Here is a 12,701-nt window from a genome sequence, read left to right on the forward strand (position 1 = left end):
AGCGCCAGCAGTGGATATCTGGTCACACCGGACCGGGTCAAAATCACAAGTTCAGACTGACTATGATTGGTCGGAGGCTGGCTACAGGTACCCATTTATGCCTGCTGAACACAGTACCTTAAATCCTGCTTTGTGGAGCGTTGAAGGTGCATTGCGCAGATGCTTATGCCTGACCCTAACAAGGATGGTTGTTGCTGCTAGGGCTCATACCCCTGTCAACCAACAACCCAATTTCTTACAACAAGCAAACAGTATAATCCAGTATTTCACTTACAGTTTTCAATAAACATTTCCCTGATTGGAAAAACACATTGTTTGATCAAAGGTAACCTGTATAAAATGTTCCTATATTACAATCTCATGGTTATGGTGACATATAGAAGCCACTCAGCCTTCAGTATAATGTCACAACCAAACTTTGGTATCATGGCACCACCAAATTTACACATTGGAAATTATTACAAGGTTACCTGCTATGTAGACTCTTTATGTATTACGTTTGGGAGCATTTATTGCCTAAAGGTGTACTGCTTCAAAAGAAACATTTTACAGGCACATGATGTTATTTTGTGATGCTGACATGCCATATTAATGGCAGATTGTGCCCTCCAGGTGTGAACTAATTAACAGTAACAACACTACGACTTCATCCCAGTGACTCACAGTTTCATCTAATGGAAGACCTTGGGGCTGATTTAGAGTTTGGCCGAGGGGGTTGCTCCATCACAAACGTGATGGATATCCCGTTTGCTGTATTCCAATTCCATTATAGGCTATAGAACTTGTAAGACGGCGGATGGATATCCATCATGTTTGTGACGGGGTAACCCCTCTGCCAAACTCCAAATCAGACCCATAGTCTCAGTCTGATTTCCTTTCTGCCTGTTAACCACTAACCATGTCAGTGCATTTTAGATGGCGAGCTCAAGGCCACTTCACAGAGCTTCACATTTGCAGTTTGTTTAATCAGTACCCTTTTTATTAATGCAAAACAAAATCTAAAAATTCTCATTTAATTCAGGGGCCATTGTTCCATGGATCTTGCAGGGAACAGCATGAAAAATCTCTGACTGTTACAGCACAAAAGTATTTTTTTAAGAAAGTATATTATTTTTTTCTAAAACCATGCATTCTTAACTACATATTTTTTCTGTTCTTTTTACTACACACAACCAAACAGTATAATCCAGTATTTATAAGGATCAATTACTGTAGAGATAAAAAACGATTCTCTTTAACCAGGCCTGTATAGCTAACAATCACAAACATTAGATATTCTGGAATGTGTGCTTGTTTGAAGATATCAGTTTGAGTTTTAAGATCTGTTTTGACGTGGCCCCTTCAGCTCACTCATTCTGTGTTTGGAAAAACATCTTTTTAAATTAACTGGCCCTGATGTGTATTTTTATATTACGTGTTTAATAGTTTATTTTGGTAACATTTGTAATATTGTTCTATATTGCTATCTTGGAGTTCTCACAATATTTGCAAACCACTTGCATGCGATTTACGATATTGTGTGGCCCTGAGTGGCTCAATAAATCTGGAACAAAGCAACGCAGTGCAAATTTCTGTGTTGCCTTACTCTGCCTTGGGAAGGTGTTCCATGGGTGTTCCCACGCAACTTCCATGTTTTTTTATGCATTCCCAGATTTACCAGAAATGGTAGACCCAGCAATGCACCGAAAAGATATGACTTCTCAAGGGAGGCATAACAAGGCGAAATATCTTTATTTCTCCTTGTTACTTCCTCTTTCTATGTGTGTTGGATTTTGCAGCACACATAGAAAGAGGAATATGCCTCTCGGGATTGTTTTTGTGCAGGAAGGGACACCAAAACAATCCTGCATGCAATGCAGGCACCTTTGCACCATGGAGCATGGGTGTCTTTGCTGGTGCTAGGCAGGAAATAGTGCATCAGGGCTAGAAAAAGGACAGAAATGTGCCGCGTTGCAATCTGTCACATTCCTGGCCTTTCCCTGTAATGCAGTGCAGCAAAGTGATTTGGGGCTAGATGTATCAAGATCTTGGTTTGCATTTCTTAACTAACGAATTTTAAGAAATCTCTGTTTGAGAAATGCAAAATGGGATGTATGAAAATTGTGATTTGGTAATAGCGATTTCTTAAAAATCGCAAATCCTAATAGCGCATTTCAATTAGAGAATGGGACTCCATTCATCCCTATGGGCCTAGGCCCATAGGTGCGAATGGTTTTGCATTTACGAATATGCGAATTCCTGTTAGGAATTCGCAAATTAGGTAATGCAAATCCCAGGGTGCTGGGGGCCTGAGGCCCCTTTCGAATCACCCCAAAGAAATATTTGTGGACATGTAAAGCGCTACATGTAATTTTTAAAAATGCATTTTTAATGCATTTTTTAAAATTGCGAATGCTTACCACCAAACTTCAATTCGTGGTAAGTGCATTTCCTAAATGCCAAATTTGCATTTAGGAAATGCATGATACATGTGCGCTGGTAATCGCAAATAGGCATTCCCTATTTGTGATTACCTAAATGGAGTCGCAATTTCAGGGAATTGCTATTTTAGCGATTCCTTGAAATTGCACTGCGAATGTCTTTCATACATTCTGAAAGGCATTTTTGCATTCGCAAACGGTGGAATTTTGCTATTTGCACCATTTGCAAATGCAAAAAGCTTTGATACATCTAGCACTTTTTACGCTGCATTGCATTACACACATGTAAATAGGCTACTCGCTGTCTGTCTGTACTGACAAATACCACACAACGTCAAGGACAGCAAATTAGGTATAAAAGATAATAGAATTTGCATTTTCTAATAACATTACCTGTTTCATATATTTACTTTTAGTACTTATTACAAATCCCATAAATGAATGAAGAAAGTGAGTTTCAGGGTTTGGAAACGTATAAAGCAGGAGTACGTGGATGCTTTGTGCAATGCAACTCTGAAAACTGAACTTCCTTAAGGCACTTTTGGCAGGTCTACTAAGGAAAATATAGTAATAGAATACAACAATTATTTAAGAGGTACGTTTGTGATTTTTGAAATAGAGGTGAATGAAGTTAAAATGATTGCATTTCCTGCAGGCATGCCGTGCTACACCCAAGACACAGGCCTGTGAGCATATAGACATGTAATTGGAACCGATGTGCAGAATTTTAATTACATCTGGACTGAAGGCTTTTATTTTTATCTGTCACGAACTTTACGGCTCAGGCATGGACAGACTTATCTACAAGCATAGAACTGCAATGGTAACCTGAGCCCTGTCCTCCAGCACTTTGAAACTGGTTTTGAGTCGTACTTGAGTGAAGTGGGGGGAAGGTGCAGAGCAGACAATAGTTATTACTTAAAAGCTTTGCTTTGTAATATTTTGTACTCTAACACCTTTCTGTGTGGAGAAGCCAGGAAGACAATGAGGAGCCTCTGATACACACATAGATTTATAGCTATATATACTGTGTGGGAAATAAGTGTCAGTCCCCAAATTAAGTGCCTGTGCCCCCTTCCGGCTACCACCGGTTCAAATTAAGCACTGCTTGCAAGCCTCGCTAATCCTCGTAGTCATGAACTAACAGAGAAGGTCTTGCAGCATAAGTGAACCAGAGCTGTCAAGTTTCCAAAGTCTATGCATGGAGTAGATGGTCCAGTCCAGGTTTTTTCTTTGCATTCTGGGGCTTGTAGTACTGAATTTATAGTGGCATAAATGAGCCTATGGAGGAGCTATTCACGCATGGACCTGGGAAACTTGGCAGGGATGGTAAACAATGACGTATCGTCAGACTACTTATAGAGCAGTAACCCCTTAACCAGTGTTGCTTGACTTGCTTACTTAGGCTAGCTATCCAACTGGGGCCCTTCAAAACGTATTAGAGATTCTAGGCTCGATTGCCTTTTCCAATCATCATTAGTTGTACCCAACAGGGCTGGTTATAAAGTAAGGCAAAATTCAAGAAACCAATGTCTAGGTAAATAAAATACTTCTTAGGAAGAACTATTGAGTCTTATTTAGATCTTGTTAAGGTCCTTTTCCAGCAGAAATTACGTTTTTTGGACAGGTCGCCTTAACCTCAACTTATTGTGGCATACTTCATCATAGATGACCTCCTCACAGGTAACTATCACCCCAGCAGACTACTACTGATCAGAGTTCTTAGATAAATCACTACATGATTCAAGAATGGATCCAGGGTAGTTATAAAAATATTTTAGGGTATACCCATAGGAAATACCATTATTTATAGAATATCCTAGATATAGTTAAAAAAAACAAAATAGGTTTTAAATTAGGGTAACGTACAATGGCTCATCTATCCTAATAATTCACACCAACATATTTTGACCTATTTCAAAAGCCCATATGGGTCAATGGCCTTCTTCAGGGATACTACACTCACTGCCTAGTTTAAACATTCATGCTATGCAAACACAAGGCCTAATGCGCTCATACATATTTAATTCCTTCTTATGGAAGTATCCTGACTTAGGGTGGATTCAAGCCTATTAAGTCAGGGTTGGTGGGGCACATCCCCTTGTAGTCACACATTTGTCAAGGGATAAGTGCAGGGCATGCCTATTGTTTGGTTGCCTGCCAATAGCTGAACCCATCAAGTAAGGCAGCCATTGCTTAAATTGTAAAAGAATAAGCATTGTTAAAGTCAAAATTGCTAAATACCAAGGCTGTCTATCCACCTCATGCCTCTTTTATCCACAACCATACACTCCCTGCCCCTTTAGCTCACTCATGCAGATTCTTTTTCATCCCGGCTTTTGCCCTTTGTCACTATTTTTCCATCTTGTCTCTTTCTGCTTTTTTCTCCCTTTTCCTGACTTTATGTCTGTTGTTGTAGGTCAAAGTCTGATGGTTAAAAGTTAGTGGTGGGCGGAACTCGTGGAAATGTACTCTGCAGAATTCCGTGGAGTTACATAAAAAACTCTGCGCAATTCTCAGAGTTCCGCCAACCCCTACTTTGACTATTTTATACCCTTAGAGTGTTTACTTTTCCGACACCTGAATTGCCTGTATGCCAATAAAAGGTTCTTGTGTCTGTAGCAGTGCTGAGGCATGTGAGGGAGTTTCCATTGCGCATGTTGTCTATTCTTGAAAAGAAAGAGATGAAGAGTAATTTGTAAGTGAGTGTAACTCTACATTTTCATAGTTCTGATTGAAACAATGTAAAAGGATTTCCTCAAAAGCACCAGCCTAAGTTGCCTTAGAAAGATTAAATAGTATATTGCGCACACCAACACACATGTAGCTATTCAACATCTTGTCAGGTCAGACTTATTCAGCCAATATCTGATTCGTAGTCACATCCCATTGTATGCGGGGGCTTACAGAGCTGTGCAAAGCATGGGGAACCTAAAATACGAAATAAACGCCATCTAAAAACCCTAACCTGTACCAACGAAGGTGCCACCTGGCAGCACTTTCCAAACCCATTAGCGTGTGCAAGCGTAAATTAAAGCTGTGTGGCTCCTGTGCGCAAGCCAGGCGGAGTGATTTAGCGGAATGCACAGATAAGGGGCAGTCTGTCTGCATGGATGCTTTCCCTATGACATCTTTGAACGGAGGCCAGGTGTTCTTCATTCCGTGGAGCCAGAGGGGATTTTGCATCCGGACATGGGCACGAGACTTTACCATATACAAGTTGCATTAACACTTGCAGAAGCACTCATAAAGGTGTGTTAAGGAGGTATGCACTTTACAAAGGAGAAAAGGTGTGAGCCAGCGCCTTGTGCTCACAAACCTCTCAATATCACTAAGGTGCACTCAGATACAAGGATACGCCAAGTTATTAGAATAGTTCAACAGACATTAGCAAAGAACAGGGAACCCCAAATAGGATTTACTTGGGAGAGAAGCAGAGCGCTTGCCTTCGTTATCATAGCAGGAGCTGAGGGAGACACACCTCCGGCTCTATGCCACAGCTGCTGAGAGTAGGAGAGAGCAAGGCAGGCAGGAGCACACACCTCCACCCAGCACCTCTCACTGGCAGGGAATGCTTGCGGTCCCCTCACAATACAGTATAACATTTCAGAGTGGAATGTCTTGTCTCATGGTGCAGTGCAGCCAATCACGGTGCAGGTCAGCCACTTATGGTGCAGTGTATCATTCTTTTCATAGTGTGGTGTGTCCTTTATGACAGAGCTTCGTCTGTGACTTCTCACTCAGCTGCCGCTGTCCCTTGGCCACCTCACGTGTGAAAATAAAACTATTCCACAGCCTCAAATAACGGCTATCATGGGTCTGAGAAACACTTTCCAGAGCAGCAAAGGCATTTTTTACAGTCCTTAAGGTGCAGCAGCACTGGGAGGAAGGGAACTTCGGGCAGGTCTTTCTCCTTTATACTAACCAGTCACAGGGCTCACATGGAAAATACACCCACAAAGACCCACCTAAGCTTGTCATTCTGTTAGGGATGGGTGGTAAACTCTGATCCACGTCAGTCGATGGAGTTTGTGCCGAACTGTGCACTCCCTTTCGAGCGCGGAGTGTCAGAACTCTATGAGCTCCGCCCACGGAGCGGAGTTTACCGCCCACCCCTATTACAAATAAGTCCATGTCTCAAAAAATGAGTGCTGGTGGGACTAACTTGCAACCACAATCTCATATTAGGTGCCGGAGGCAACCCCTACCTGTCTCCTAAGATGCCAACAGCAGCAGGAAGTAGATTGCCACCAGAGGCAGCAAATCTAGCCATGCTACTAGTGGAAGGGGTGAGGGTGCTGTGAATTACCACTTGACATAGCACAGTAAAAAAAATCTCACTCTGGCCATCATGGCCCCCAAACCCAAGCACAATATTTGCCAAGGTCAGCATGGGCAATCTGCAATGTCAGGACTTCTGAAGCACATATTTACATAGAGAGTCACTTGTTGAGGGTGGCTGCAGACAGTATATGCAGAAAGTAAATTTCAGCCACACCCATATAGGCACAGATGGTTCCTCACATCTGTGAAGTCTCTCTTCTGGTTTAGCCTGGCCTTTCCATCTATATCAGCCTTTGTTAAAAGCCTGATTGATGACTGGGACCATTGTTGGCAATGGAGGGAGTAGCAGTGGCATTTCAACTCACATAAACGATTTATTTCAGCTTTGTACGAATATATGCCATTATGCATCACTTAACTCTAGACTGTAGGGTTAAGGTTGCCAGAACAAGACGCCCAATAGTCTTTATATACGGTATCTACATATGAACTGATGTAAAATACATTAGTAAGGACTGAACTGATCAATAGTTGATATTGCTCATAGGAGGAATCAAGGTAGTGTCCGAATATTCCTTCTAAAAAGTGCAACGATAGGAAGAGGTGCTGGGTGTAGTGAATTCCCCTTATTACAAGCAAATGTGCATTTATGTCTGCCAGTGCAACGAGTGTTTATCCTGCTGTTTTTCAGTCACAAGAAGATTGGCCTGCTTAACAAAGGATGATGTTGGTGTCCCTCTGGTCCCAAACGTCTACTTCAGTGGTGTGAGGTTGTTTTGTCTCTTGATCTGCACCTGGTCAAGAGCAGTATAGCATATTTGCCACTTTTACTTAGCTAAGGGACGGCTGACCCCATAGCTTTGTGAGTCTGAGGTCGGGTAGAAAAATGCAATGAGATTCTGAGCTGCTGTGGGGCATTGTCTGACACTTATTTTTACAATACGTGTGTGGAACTATCATAGGTTAGTCCACACACTCCGATACTTGAATCCTATGTCTCTGCCTTCTGAATGAAAAGTTTTGTTGTGTGCATATATGCTTCGAAACACTGGTTAGCAGCAGTGCAGAAAACTCTAACTTACCTTTTTTGGGAACAGTCTTTTGCCCTGACACTGGACACTCTAGTTTCACATTCATGGACGTGTGCCACCTTGGCTGCACAGTGAGGCATTGGTAGCGTGCCAGGTCCAAGTAATGAACTGTTAGGATCGGCATCCAGCCGTCAGCTTAGAAAAAAATTTCTTGACCAGCTTTAAGTGTCTTGATGATGCAGCTGTTTCTAAACTAGTTAGTTCAAGACCACTGGGGCTTATCGCAGTTGGTGTCCATATTGCCCTCTGGTTTGGCATGTGCCTCAAGAGGTGCCTGCTGAGATATTGTGTCTAGCTATCAGTACTTAGCCAAGCAGTGTCTATGCTTAACCAAACCTCCACCAAGTGTATAAGAAGTGATGCTCTGCACCCAGTGAGTGAGTGCTACTATTTAAAGAGATTCTCATCCAGAGCTCGAGGCATGCAACCTAGATTCAGAAGCTTGGCTTTTTTAAGTTATCAACCTTTTCTCCTCTTTGTATTCGGCATTGAAAAGAGAGTCATGCTTGAAGCCATACTTTACGTTCCACTCAAAACAACATACCATGCCTTACCCGCCGTCCCAGCCACACCATACACAATTCAACTCGAGGTTGCTCTACATAAAAAGCTAGCAGCTCCACATCTCCTCCTTGCCAAATTTCCTGCCACACTTGCTGGCCATGGCACTGGGACCAGTGCTGTAAGTTTCTACTTACACTAATGTTGGAGATATATATGTTTCTGCACCAACAAGATGTATCTACAGTGCCGACTATCTAGGTGACATAAGTACCACCAACAAATTGTAAGCTACTTTTGTTATAAATAAAAGCAGATGGTGATATCACTCACACACATACTCTCTCTCTCTCTCTCTCTCTTTCTCTATCTCCCTGTCTCTAAGTAGGAAGCAGCTGTACAAACACCTCGGTATAGTACAAAACAGAGTACGTTAAGAGTAAAATAAAAATGCATGAAGTAGGAAAAAGGAAATGTATGATTGAATATATACATTTCAAAGGGGCTGGTGCTATGAACATCAGTAAGTAAATGAAGTGGCAAGCTTAACCAATATAACTCTCTTAAAGAAGTAGGGAGCACCCTGGTAAGCATGAGAAGAGGGAGCCCGTTTGGAGAATCCCACTGACTTCACAGCAGAAAGGGAAGACAAGAAAGGGAGAGGAATCCCTGACATGTGAAGAACAAGGTAGAGAGGGGTGCGTGATGAACAAAATGTGTGAATGACAGAGTACTAACTGTAACCTTTAGGTAAGGCCTGTGTGGAAGTTTGTCAGAAATAGTAGGAGTTTTAGTTACTTCTTGAACAAAATGAGGGACTTAGTAGTTCGTAAGGCTGGTGAGGGAAAGTCTAAATTCTAGACATCCAACCTTAGTGATTGCACTCTGTTTTTGTTTCTAGAAGTGTTTCTAGGTGAAGTGTTTCAGTAATGCAAAGAGGAAGTGAGCGTTGGTCTTCTGACAGGGTCATCAGGGTCAACTTGTTAGTCAGGTAGCAAGGTGTGGTGAGTGAATATTCTTATGTGTGATACACTCTGTCTTGAGTATGGATCTAGTACCATGGGGGAGCCACTGAAGCATAAGAAAGTTAGTAAAAAACCGAGTGCATGCCAGGCTTGAGGTATGTGTATGAAGCTATGGTTTCCTGTTAGAGTCCACAATATCCATTATTCTAGCTGTGGAGAGTTGGGTGGGTGTTGGTGTGTTTTAAGAGATGTGTTGTTATATGAAGAGTGGAGTGCTTTTTTGAACTCGGGGAGGTTCAACTCTACGATTTCTCAGAACTGTGGTGGATGTTTGCACTGTTCTCACTGCTATCTCTTTTGGCTCGGTGAAAACTACGTAGAATAGCAGTATTGTGTTGTATATGTGCTTTGTGTTCTGCCTAATGTGTTTTGATGTAAGATGTTTGTTATTTAGTGGAACTGTTACACACACACAACAGTTTCCAAGTACCAGGCATATCTGCACAGATCAGCACCAGGTCAGTAAGGTGTGTAGCATAGTTGTGTCTCTTTTTTAGTGTTGTGTGTGTAGCTGTGAGTTAATTGATCCCTAGCTATATCAAATATGTGAGCTGTGTTGGATGGGTGCACGTCGTAGGGTTGAATGTTTAATACTAAGTGTTTGCTTTGTACTAGGAGGGGGGTGCAGTTGGCAGCACGATTTTACCCATCTATGCGGTGTATCTACACTTTATTGGATGCCTGGTCATCGTTCTGTCCAGTGTTCTATATTGAATGGGGGGACGAAGGGGGTAAGTGTTTACATTTCCTGCATACCCTGCTTTCTTTACCTGAGCAGGAGTCACATTCAGACCCACTACCTTCCCACTTTGTTGCAGTTGCTGCAGCTAATGGATTCGTTTTAATTGGAGCTGCATTATTTTCTTTCTACAAGGGCTCACTCACTAAATATCAAGATGTTCTTAAAATGTATAAACAAGAACTTTACTGTCTTGAAAATTCCATATTCATGCATGCATTGCCTTAGTTTGTTTAGATGCCGCTTGGCACATATACATCCTAATGCACAGGTGCAAGAAAGATTTAAGCAATGCTGTAGGCCTCTTTTCTTGATTACACACCTGGATTATATTTTCGCCATCCCTCAGTTTTAGTAGAAATGTTAAACTGAGTGTTGCTGTGCCTCCCCCTCGTTGCACCCACGGTTTAGTTGTATCATCCTCTTGAATGGCTTAAACGAGAAGGTCTGCTCCTCTCACACCTGATGAGCTTGCATAAGGTCAGTAAAAGGTCTCAAAAACCATTTGGCCACAATTGAAACTGATCTGCCAAATAGTAATGTTCATTATCAGTTACTCAGGTAGGTGTTAACTGAAGCGATGGAACTGTTAGGACTCCGTTTGTAACATCTCAGCCTTCACCTGCAAACAAAAGACTTAGCATCCACAGCACAGATGGTATCTATAAGTAAAGTGTGCAGTTTCGGTTATTGTTGAAGCATAAAAAGTCAAAATATTGCTTATTTGCTGCCTTTTATGCACATTTATTTTAGCTCCATTTGCACACTAAGTTAAAACTACTTCCATATATTTTATATGGTTGACTGCAGGCTTTAGCTACGTTTGTCTGTGCACACAAAGGTTGGGTTATGTTGCATGTATGTGTCTGATTTGGATGTGCAGATACTTAAGGGTTGACTTAATAAAAGGTCTAGCTTGCTTTCTCACCTAAATGATGTTTACCTGTCCTCAAGGATGAGATATGGTTCCTACCACAGTTATGTTGTAGTAGTTATGTCAGTAGCACTCATGAGTTGTGTGTCAATGCGCAAGTGTCCAGTGCATGATAGCGCACATGCCTCAGATTTAGCTAGACTCAGGGGTTGAAGTCAGTTCACAGATATGCAGACGTGACGTTGCCTCGCACATTCCGGGCCAGAGGGTGGCCGCAGAGTTTTGCTTCATTTAATCTGAACCGGCAGGCAGATAAAACAAGAGCTGGTGGTGTGACTGCCCTAAAGGCGTCAAGTGTTCCCTTAGAACCGCTCCTGCAGCTCTGATCGCTCCCCATGCCAGAAGAATCCAGGGCAGAGCTGGAATGTGAGCTCCTCCGCACCGCCAACTGTTCTACGAGTGCTGAGAAAAGACAGATTGGCGCATGCTCTCAGCAAAGTGACGGAAAAGAAAGTCACAAGCACAATATAAGCGGGTGTCGAGCAGCAGAGCCGATGAGGACATGATGAAGCAGGGATATATGTTCATAACACGGTGTAACCAAATGGAAACCCGGTTTCCTTCACTCTGAAAACACTCTAAACTCAGCCTTCAGATTAGGAGTGCTTTAGGGAGCTAGAGACATGAACAACAGGCGCACGAACATGCAGACGTGGGGTGCACGACTGGGGAAGAGGGAAAGGAACATGGGGTGATTAAATAAAAGGTAGATTAAGGAGCTGATTTTGACCCTAATAGAAAAGTATGTTGTGCATATTACAGCAAATACTAATTGGGTGTCAGTCCCGTGAGCTATACATTAAACTGTCTATTCACAAAGACTTGGCCACTAAACGTCTCAAATGGGAATAAAATAAGAATAATTAGGGCATAGCCATATACATAAATTACAAACAGAAAGTACTGTGACCTCTTTGAACTTTTTTTAATAGGGAGTTGGACATTATGGGTCTAATTCACAAAGGTACGAGTACGTAAAAGAGTACTCAGGAAGTGCTTGTTCCCTTAGTCATAATTGTTTATGTAAATTGGCCCCCTAAGCGTTGGGTTCATGTTAACATTTGGAGGTGTTTTTCATTAAAATTTGTATAGGAATGACATTTTTTAAAAACGATAGTCTATTACATTCAGTGTGAGCACTATCGAGGAACTCTCGTAGATTCTCTTTATTGAAGTGTATATACGTCGTTCTTTATTTTCTTGAATGCACAAGATCACTTCTAGCCAACATGTGCTTCGTACTGGCCAATATACCTCAAATTCTTCAGGGTTGAATAAATACAATCGTGAGATAATTAAGAGTAACCCTCACTTGCCAAACAGTGTGGTCCCAAAATATTTTATCTGAGGAGTCACCAGTCAGAATATCAACACACTGCCGTAGAGTGTGCTCATCAATCAGTAATCACCAGGCACTCCGAACAGTCACTACACTTCATATTGTGTGAAATGACCAAGCATTTGTAGCTGTTGGTGATTACTGATGATTACTAGTGATTACCGTCATTTGTGTGTATCAGTCATGGGCTGTGTTGAAGAGTGATTGCTCTATATTGTTCTGTTCCATAACCCTGCTTTCCTCCCTTTTATTTGTATGTAACCTCTAGTGATTTTGTTTCGTGTCAGGACATGACTTGCAGTTAAACTGTTTGTTTGGAGTAGTTGTGCTAAAGCTGTTGGACTTGACCATGCAGAATGTTTTGGTGG

At 41.9% G+C, this 12,701-nt stretch overlaps 2 protein-coding genes across 3 annotated transcripts in view; both read left to right on the forward strand.

Annotated features, from left to right (window-relative positions):
* The window catches only part of LOC138284333 (cell surface hyaluronidase-like), a 633,659-nt gene that overhangs the window by 391,920 nt on the left and 229,038 nt on the right, over window positions 1–12,701 (forward strand). The gene's annotated exons all lie outside the window — the stretch shown is intronic.
* The window catches only part of CEMIP (cell migration inducing hyaluronidase 1), an 899,136-nt gene that overhangs the window by 259,206 nt on the left and 627,229 nt on the right, over window positions 1–12,701 (forward strand). The window lies entirely within an intron of this gene.

Source organism: Pleurodeles waltl, chromosome 3_1 (genome assembly GCF_031143425.1).
Source record: "Pleurodeles waltl isolate 20211129_DDA chromosome 3_1, aPleWal1.hap1.20221129, whole genome shotgun sequence".
In the NCBI taxonomy this organism is placed as follows: Eukaryota; Metazoa; Chordata; class Amphibia; order Caudata; family Salamandridae; genus Pleurodeles; species Pleurodeles waltl.